At 52.3% G+C, this 7,045-nt stretch overlaps 1 long non-coding RNA gene across 1 annotated transcript; it reads left to right on the top strand.

The window, feature by feature from the left end:
* Positions 1-1,004: 1,004 nt before the first annotated feature.
* LOC140699722 (uncharacterized) lies at positions 1,005-3,705 on the top strand. Its single transcript, XR_012077969.1, has 3 exons — positions 1,005-1,139; positions 2,844-2,951; positions 3,282-3,705. It is a non-coding gene; the product is annotated as an uncharacterized lncRNA (long non-coding RNA).
* The last annotated feature ends 3,340 nt before the right edge of the window (positions 3,706-7,045 follow it).

Here is a 7,045-nt window from a genome sequence, read left to right as displayed (position 1 = left end):
CGCATGGGTGAGTCCCTGGCGCAAAGTCGGTGCTTGAAAAAGTCTAGGTTGGCTCCAAATGGTGTCTGTTCCAGGCAATGAGCTTTAGGAGAGATGGGGGTTCAGCCAGAATCCACGAGAGGCTGGGATGAGGCAACCTCCCGGGCTGGCCCGGGCCAGGTGCCCGAGGCAGTCTCATGCAGGGGGAGACCACTGTCCCAGGAACGTGGGCTCAGCCTTGCCCTGTGAACTTCACAGGGGCCCTGAGGCGGAGCAGCCCCGCCCGCCCGGCAGTCACATTTCCCACAAGGCGGTGGCAGGGCCACGTGCTCTCCACCCAGATGCGCCCGCAGGACTTGACCAGCCGGATGCCCAGGTGTGTGACACACCTCCCTGGCACACGCGGGGGCTCCCTAAGCTTTGAGAAAAGCAGGAAGGGAATAGAGAGGCAACGTTTCTGGTTTCTTAGGACCAAAGTACACTTCTTTGATTTAGCATGGCGTTAGATCTGGATATTCAAAAACACACCAAGCAGTTGTGGGCTGGACAGCTATCTTTCCTCCAGTATGAGGACAAGATGAGGCAGCAGCCTGGGGAGAAGTCATGTTGAAAATGGACAAGCCTGGGTAGGGGCCTCTTGGGAGACAGAGGGACATTGGCAGGAAGGCATGTTTCCGGGGATGCGGAAGGGGGTCTGAGTTCAAAGGCTGTGTTCTCAGCCCTGCAGCCATCCTCTCTCCACACCTGCTACCCAGCCACCAAGATGGCCACCCAGCCAGCCCTGCACTGGCTTATGTCACCCGAGGGAACAAAAAAACGCTGCCATCACAGAATCTTCTCAAGAACAGGAAACTCTGAAGCTTTTGTCCAGGCTGAAGAGGGAGTGCACTGGAGAGCGCAGCCCTGGGCCCTCCCCTGCCCCATCAGCCCTCAGGGATCATGAACAGGAGCGTGCAGACACCACACCTCCCGCGGCATAGACCACAGAGATGAAGCTACAGTATGTCACACTTGGCATCTGAAAATTCCCTTTTACACAGTCATCCAGACAACACGGAGGAGCTTCCACGACTTCCCTGAGTGACACAATTAGTCACGCTTCACTGCAAGGCTGTTTCCAATTTACAGCGCAGCTTTCCCAGCATTTGGCACATGCAAATGTGAGTGCCTTCTGCCTCTGACAGTGTGTCTCTCAGAGGCTTACCACATGGGAGGGTTGGTTTCTTGCTTGGAGGAGCCACAAAGATACAGAATCAGGAGCTCTCCCCCATCATAAAAGCCACCGACCCCTCCCTGCCACCCTGAGCACGCACATTGGCAACGGGATTTTTTTCTTTCTTTCTTTGACAAACGGGGACTCTGACAATTGGAGATTTTCTCCAGGCCCCACGAGAGTTAAGTGACTAGACCTCGATTTAGTCTGGCCTGTCTCCCTCCTGAGCAGAGTGTGTTTCTCCTCTGTAGCCACAAATCCAGAGGTGGCACTATCGTTGGCCACTTGACACCACATCACTCAGCCTCCACATCACTCAGCCTCCACACCCAGCTGGAGCTACATTTGTGAATTGGGCTGGTCTCCCAGAGGCTGAGCTGCTCAGTTCTTTGACTCTGCAGTAATGATGGGCAAACCAAGAATTGCACATTGGCTCCCTGCCACACTCCTGCACTGTCATCCGGTGGGAGGTGGCCGCACACCAAGAGAGCCCACTGGGTCAGTCCAGTGGTGGCTGGCATGTCCTCTCCGCTCTGCATCAGCAGCAGGAAAGAAGCCCTCAAAATGGTCTGAAATGACTGCCTCCTTCCTTCCCCTACCACCCCTCCCCCTTGCTGTCTTTTGGCTGACCCCTCCCCCATCTCAGGTCCTCAATTCACCCACCCTAAGCCTGAGTCTACTCCCCCAACCCATGTCCATCTCTGGCAATGTTCAAAGTGGTCAAAGTCTTCACTGAGTCTTACACCTAGTTTTGAAGTCCATAATTCAAAACCTGGGAAAAGCCACCCTTGGACTTGGTGGCAGAGGTAAGTGCCTGCCATCTGCTTCCTCCACTCTGATGAGCTGGAGAGGTGTGGTGAAACAGGTCACCATGCCTAGGGACAGGGATGGAAGGGTCACTCCCCAGCAGCAGAGCAGATTTCTCCTGGGGGCATCCACCTCCCACCCTCTCTGGGCCCCAAGCAGCTCTCCCCTGAATCACATCCTTGAACTTCCCTGTGGATTCCGGCCGGGGCTCTTAGAGCCTCAAACAGCAAACCCCTTTACCGAGCATCAATCGAGCACCAGGCGCGGTGCAGGACATGCACCGACCCACACATCGCGCAGCAGGAACATGCCAGGCCCTCCACACACTGCAGGCCCCAGTGAGCAGCGGGTCTCCTCTGACGTTTGGCTGTGACCCTGCTCCTCCCCCAGGCCGGGGCAGAGGGTGCTCTCGAAGTGGACGTTAGTCTGTGCTGTCGACAGAAGCCGTCCACGGTACAAGGTGACTGCATGTCAGCTTTCCCCAGGGTGGGGGTCTGCACAGGGCCCATGAAGACCAGCCTTTCCCCTCCCATCATCAAGCACTACACAGAGCACCCACCTTCTCCTCTCTCCTGCGGGTGAATTAAGTACTGTTCCCAAGGTTTCGGGAAGGAGCTTTACTAGGAAGGCTCAGCAGGCACTTGAGGTGTCACGGGATCTAGGGCAGGATTTTTTTTTCCCAGTGAAAAGGCTGCAGCCGTTTGTTCCTGGTCACACTCCTGCTAAACAGCCAAACATCGCTGCTGCCTTCAGGGAACCGCATGATAACTAATACTCTCAAAGAGCTCTTGCTGGATCCTCTGCAGCTCTACACATAAAAATTCTTATTTATTCGCCCTCTAAGTCTTCCAGAAACAGGGATGGCACATCCTGCCCCGGTGATGACTGCCCAGTGACAATGAAAATTAAGGACAGGGTGCAAAGAATATCTAAAGATCCCACTGCTTCATCGGTGAGTCCTTTCTAAAGACTTTTTGTTAAGTAAGTAGGACTTTTCAGTCACTTTCCAAATCTCTGGACTGTGGTCCAAAGATGAACTGGGTCCACTGTTGGGGAGGGAGGGAGGGGGAGGAGGGGGACTGGCAATACTCTCCCTCTATCAGCGCGACAAGCCACTCCTGGGCAGTCAGCCCCTCGCTGTGGCTGAGGGACTTCGAGACAGGTAAGAAAAGCCCGGGGAAGTTGAACAGCTACTCCAAGATCAGAAAGAAAGCTGAGGGGTGAATCCAGAAATAAGCCCACGGTCCGAGGTCAGGCCAAGGCATCTCTCTCTCCGTCCAAGATGGATTTGCTTAGAAGAGCTGTGTTTCCAAGGCGGAGACTGGAGGCGGTGCTCGGGGCCCAGGTTCTTGACAGGAGAGCTCCAGAGAGGACCTCTTTCCTCGGATGCTGCAGAGAAGCCCCGAGCTCTTGGTCGCCAAGCACCACTCCCACCACCACCACCACTTGCAGAAGTCTGAGAGCAGTCTGGGGGCCACCCCCTCCGAGACTCAGCCCTCATCCCCTCCGTGCCTCCTCCTGTGGCCCTGGAGCTCCTGCTGGGTGGGACAAGCATGGACATGGCCCCCGAGCAACCTCGGGGTTGTCTTTGCCAAGGAAGGGGCGACTCCAGTGTGTGTTAAGCCTATGGCTTCAGGTGAACCGGAGCGCCCTGGTGTAACCACAACAAGCAAAGTGAGGAAAGGCGCTGTGGCTTCCACTGTCAGCTGTAATTAAATTGGAAACAATGGAGAGCTTTTATAATGAGCCTGTCTCATTTCTTGGCCTTGTGATGCAGGTCTGGCAAGATACCTGTTGATCAGGAAAAGTAACTATGCTAATGATAGCTTATTGGGTCTAACTCCCTTGTCCCCAGATGCCAGCTCTCTCACCTGACCTGAGCATCCTGCCTGAAATGTTTCATGGTGGAGAGGTCACTTGACCCGTCTGGGGTCACCGACACAGAGGGAGCACTAAGTAATTTACTTCTTTATCAAATGCTTATGTAGCAATTACCTAACACTAAGTTACATAGCACTAAGTTTACGTAGCTCTTAAGTAACACTAAGTTTACGTAGCACTAAGTTTACGTAGCACTTACGTAACAACACTGTTTCACATCTCATGGAAGCACTTTACGTGCACTAATTCCTTAAGTCTTGAAAGAATCCTACTGGGTAGATCTGATTATTGCCTCCATTTAAAAAATAATGGCTCCCTTCTCACCACTCCTTTCCAGTGTTGTACTGGAAGTCCGAGCTCACGTAGTAAGAAATGGAGATCAAAGGTATAAGACTGAGAAGGAAGAAATCAAACTGTCTTTATTCGCAAATGACATGATTGTGTAGAAATCTGTAAGAATTGATGACACAACAACAAAACTCCTGGAGCTAATACACAATGACAGTGAGGTTGCCGGATATAGGATTAATGTACAAGAGTCGAATGCCTTTCTATGTGCCAGTTACGAACAAGTGGAATTTGAGACTAAAAACCAAACCCATTGCCATTCATATTAGCACCCCAAAAATGAAATACTGGGGTGTAAGTCTAACAAAATAGGGCCAAGATCTATATGAAGAAAACTGAAAAATGATGGAAAATTGAGTCACAGAGAGGGTGATTGACCTGTCTAAGTTCACACAGCTTATACGGGGAAGGTAGGATATGAAACCAGGAAGACTGGCTCTGACCCCCATGCTCTGCTGCCTTGCTGGTGAGGACTCCTGGCATCCAGGCCCGAGGTACCAAGGATTTACACATATACACTGCTCTCTGCTGACTCTAAGACATTGAGTATGAGGGCTGGCACTAAACTGTACAAACCACAGTCAGAGAAAGGACCTGGAGATGGCGTTCATCCCTTCTGCTCACATCCTATTGGTCAGAACCCAATTCCGTGACCCCGTCTCTCTACAAGGGAGCCTGGAGATGCAGGCCAGGAGGAGTAAAGGGAAACAGGATTTGGCCAACACATACAAGTCTCTGTCCCTGCCCTTTACATGTACTATCTTTGGGGGAGGGAAGGAGGGTGGTAATTAAGTTTATTTATTTATTTTTCCAATAGAGGAACTGGGGAATTTGAACCCAGGAACTCATGCATGCTAGTCATGCACTCTACAACTGAGCTCTACCCTTCCCCCTATATTATATTTAAATTCACTCTGTTGACTGCTGAATGTAATTGGACCTCCCTGGGTCAGCCTGGAATTGCTCAAAGGACAGGCTTTGGTGGGTTAGCACAGCCTCAAGTCAGCCATGTATGACCTCACCCTACTCTCCTCCAGCTTAGCTACACTCAGCTCACACATGCTCTTGGGACGCTTTGAGGACAGCCCCAAGGCTGCCAAAAGCACTTATGTGACTTAAAAAAAGCCCTAAACCCTCTGTCAGTTTCAGAACAGCCCAGACCTCTGCCATGCGTTCTGGAGAGGGATAACTACATGAAAGAGGAAAGAGTATACTTCAATAAGAAAAAGAAAGAAAGAGAGAAAGAAAGGAAGGAAGAAAAGAAAAGAAAAAAGACGTAACATTGTACACTGACTACACTTCAACGGGAAAAGAAAAGAGGAAAGGGTGACACGTGGGAGAAACATGAGAAGAAACTGTCTGTTGGAGGCAGTGTGTGTGTGTGCACACATGCTACGTGTAAGCATCACAGTAGGATGTTTAAATATCATATTGAGGAGTTACACACAGGTGAGTGTGCCCCATTCAGGTATCTGAACATCAGCTTTGATGAGGGAGGCAAGTGGAGACCACTCACCAGACACTGAATAGGGAATTGACGACGTGAAGTGGTGATGGAGAGCTTGGCTCTGGCTGAGCTGTGCACAGTGGACTGGAGGTAGGGAGGGGAGCATGGGAGAATCTCTTGGTTTTGAAAACACGATACTGACCCCATGGTTGAAAAGGTCCTGACTCTAGTCTCATCTTTATCAAACGTGTCCTCCTCTTCCAAGGTCCCAATTAGCCCCGAATTCTGTGCGTATCTCATTCCTTCACTTTCAGATGATTGTACCAGTTTCCTACTGGTCACCCTTGACGTCAAAAGCATCTCCCCCACCACATTTCAGTGCCCCCAGATTAATCACCAGTAAGCATGGCTTTAATCTTGAAAAGAACTTCCCACAGGTCATCATGATCCTGACTGAAGCTCCTTAGCCGGGTGTGGACGGGGTCCCAGGCAGGTGTAAGCAGCACGAACCACCACTGCACACTGGGCAGCTTTGGGTCTGCGCACCTTGGAGGAGAAAGAAAGTGGCTAGCCTGGATGGCAAGGGAATTATCCTTGCCCCGTGCCCTCACCCCAGTGGACTAGGCCAGGTGTGGGGCACGGGAGGGCAGTTGAGAAGAACAGAAGCGAAACCTCTTGGGAGAAACCTCCAAGAGAAGAGAAAGCCTGGGGGGAGGTGTGAGGACCAAAACGTCCGCATCCCGGGGGCACTGGATGGTCCGCACCAGACCTCCTCTGTCAGGTGCTGCGGCATGGGAGTCAAACCTGGCATTTTTAACAGGATCCCAGGCTCTAGGACAGTGTTTCAGCTGAACAGCAAGAAAGTGGGACTCTTCCAAGCGTACCAGTTGGTGGACTAACGACTGGTCTTCATGCATGTGGACGGAGCAGTTCTCACCATTGATATGTGGCTCCAGCATGAACAGTGTCTGCTGTGTCAGGGTCCCCAGGACACCCTCGGGTTCAGTAATGCCCGAGGAGGCCCCGCGGGCTCTGTGTACGCTTTCCGAGTGGCTGTGAGGACACAGTACAATTGCCAGAGGGAAAAGGGGTGAGGTCCAGAGGAAACCAGGTGCACTTCCAGGATCCCCAGGGAGACACGCAGCACCAATTCCCCGTGTGAAAGGCTCATCAGACACTCAGTGCCCAGGGATGTCCTTGGGGGCTGATCACGTGAGCATCCCTGCCTGGCAAGTCCCCAGTCCCCAGACCCCAGAGGAGACCAGGTGAACCACACTGGACCCCCAGCGCAGGCGCAGGGAGCCACTCTCCTCGGCTTAGGGCACGGTAGGGAGCTCCCAAAATCCACGTTCCCAGATGCCAGCCCAGGG

Source organism: Vicugna pacos, chromosome 11, assembly GCF_048564905.1.
Source record: "Vicugna pacos chromosome 11, VicPac4, whole genome shotgun sequence".
Classification (NCBI taxonomy): Eukaryota; Metazoa; Chordata; class Mammalia; order Artiodactyla; family Camelidae; genus Vicugna; species Vicugna pacos.
This window is presented reverse-complemented; position numbering and strand designations above follow the sequence as displayed.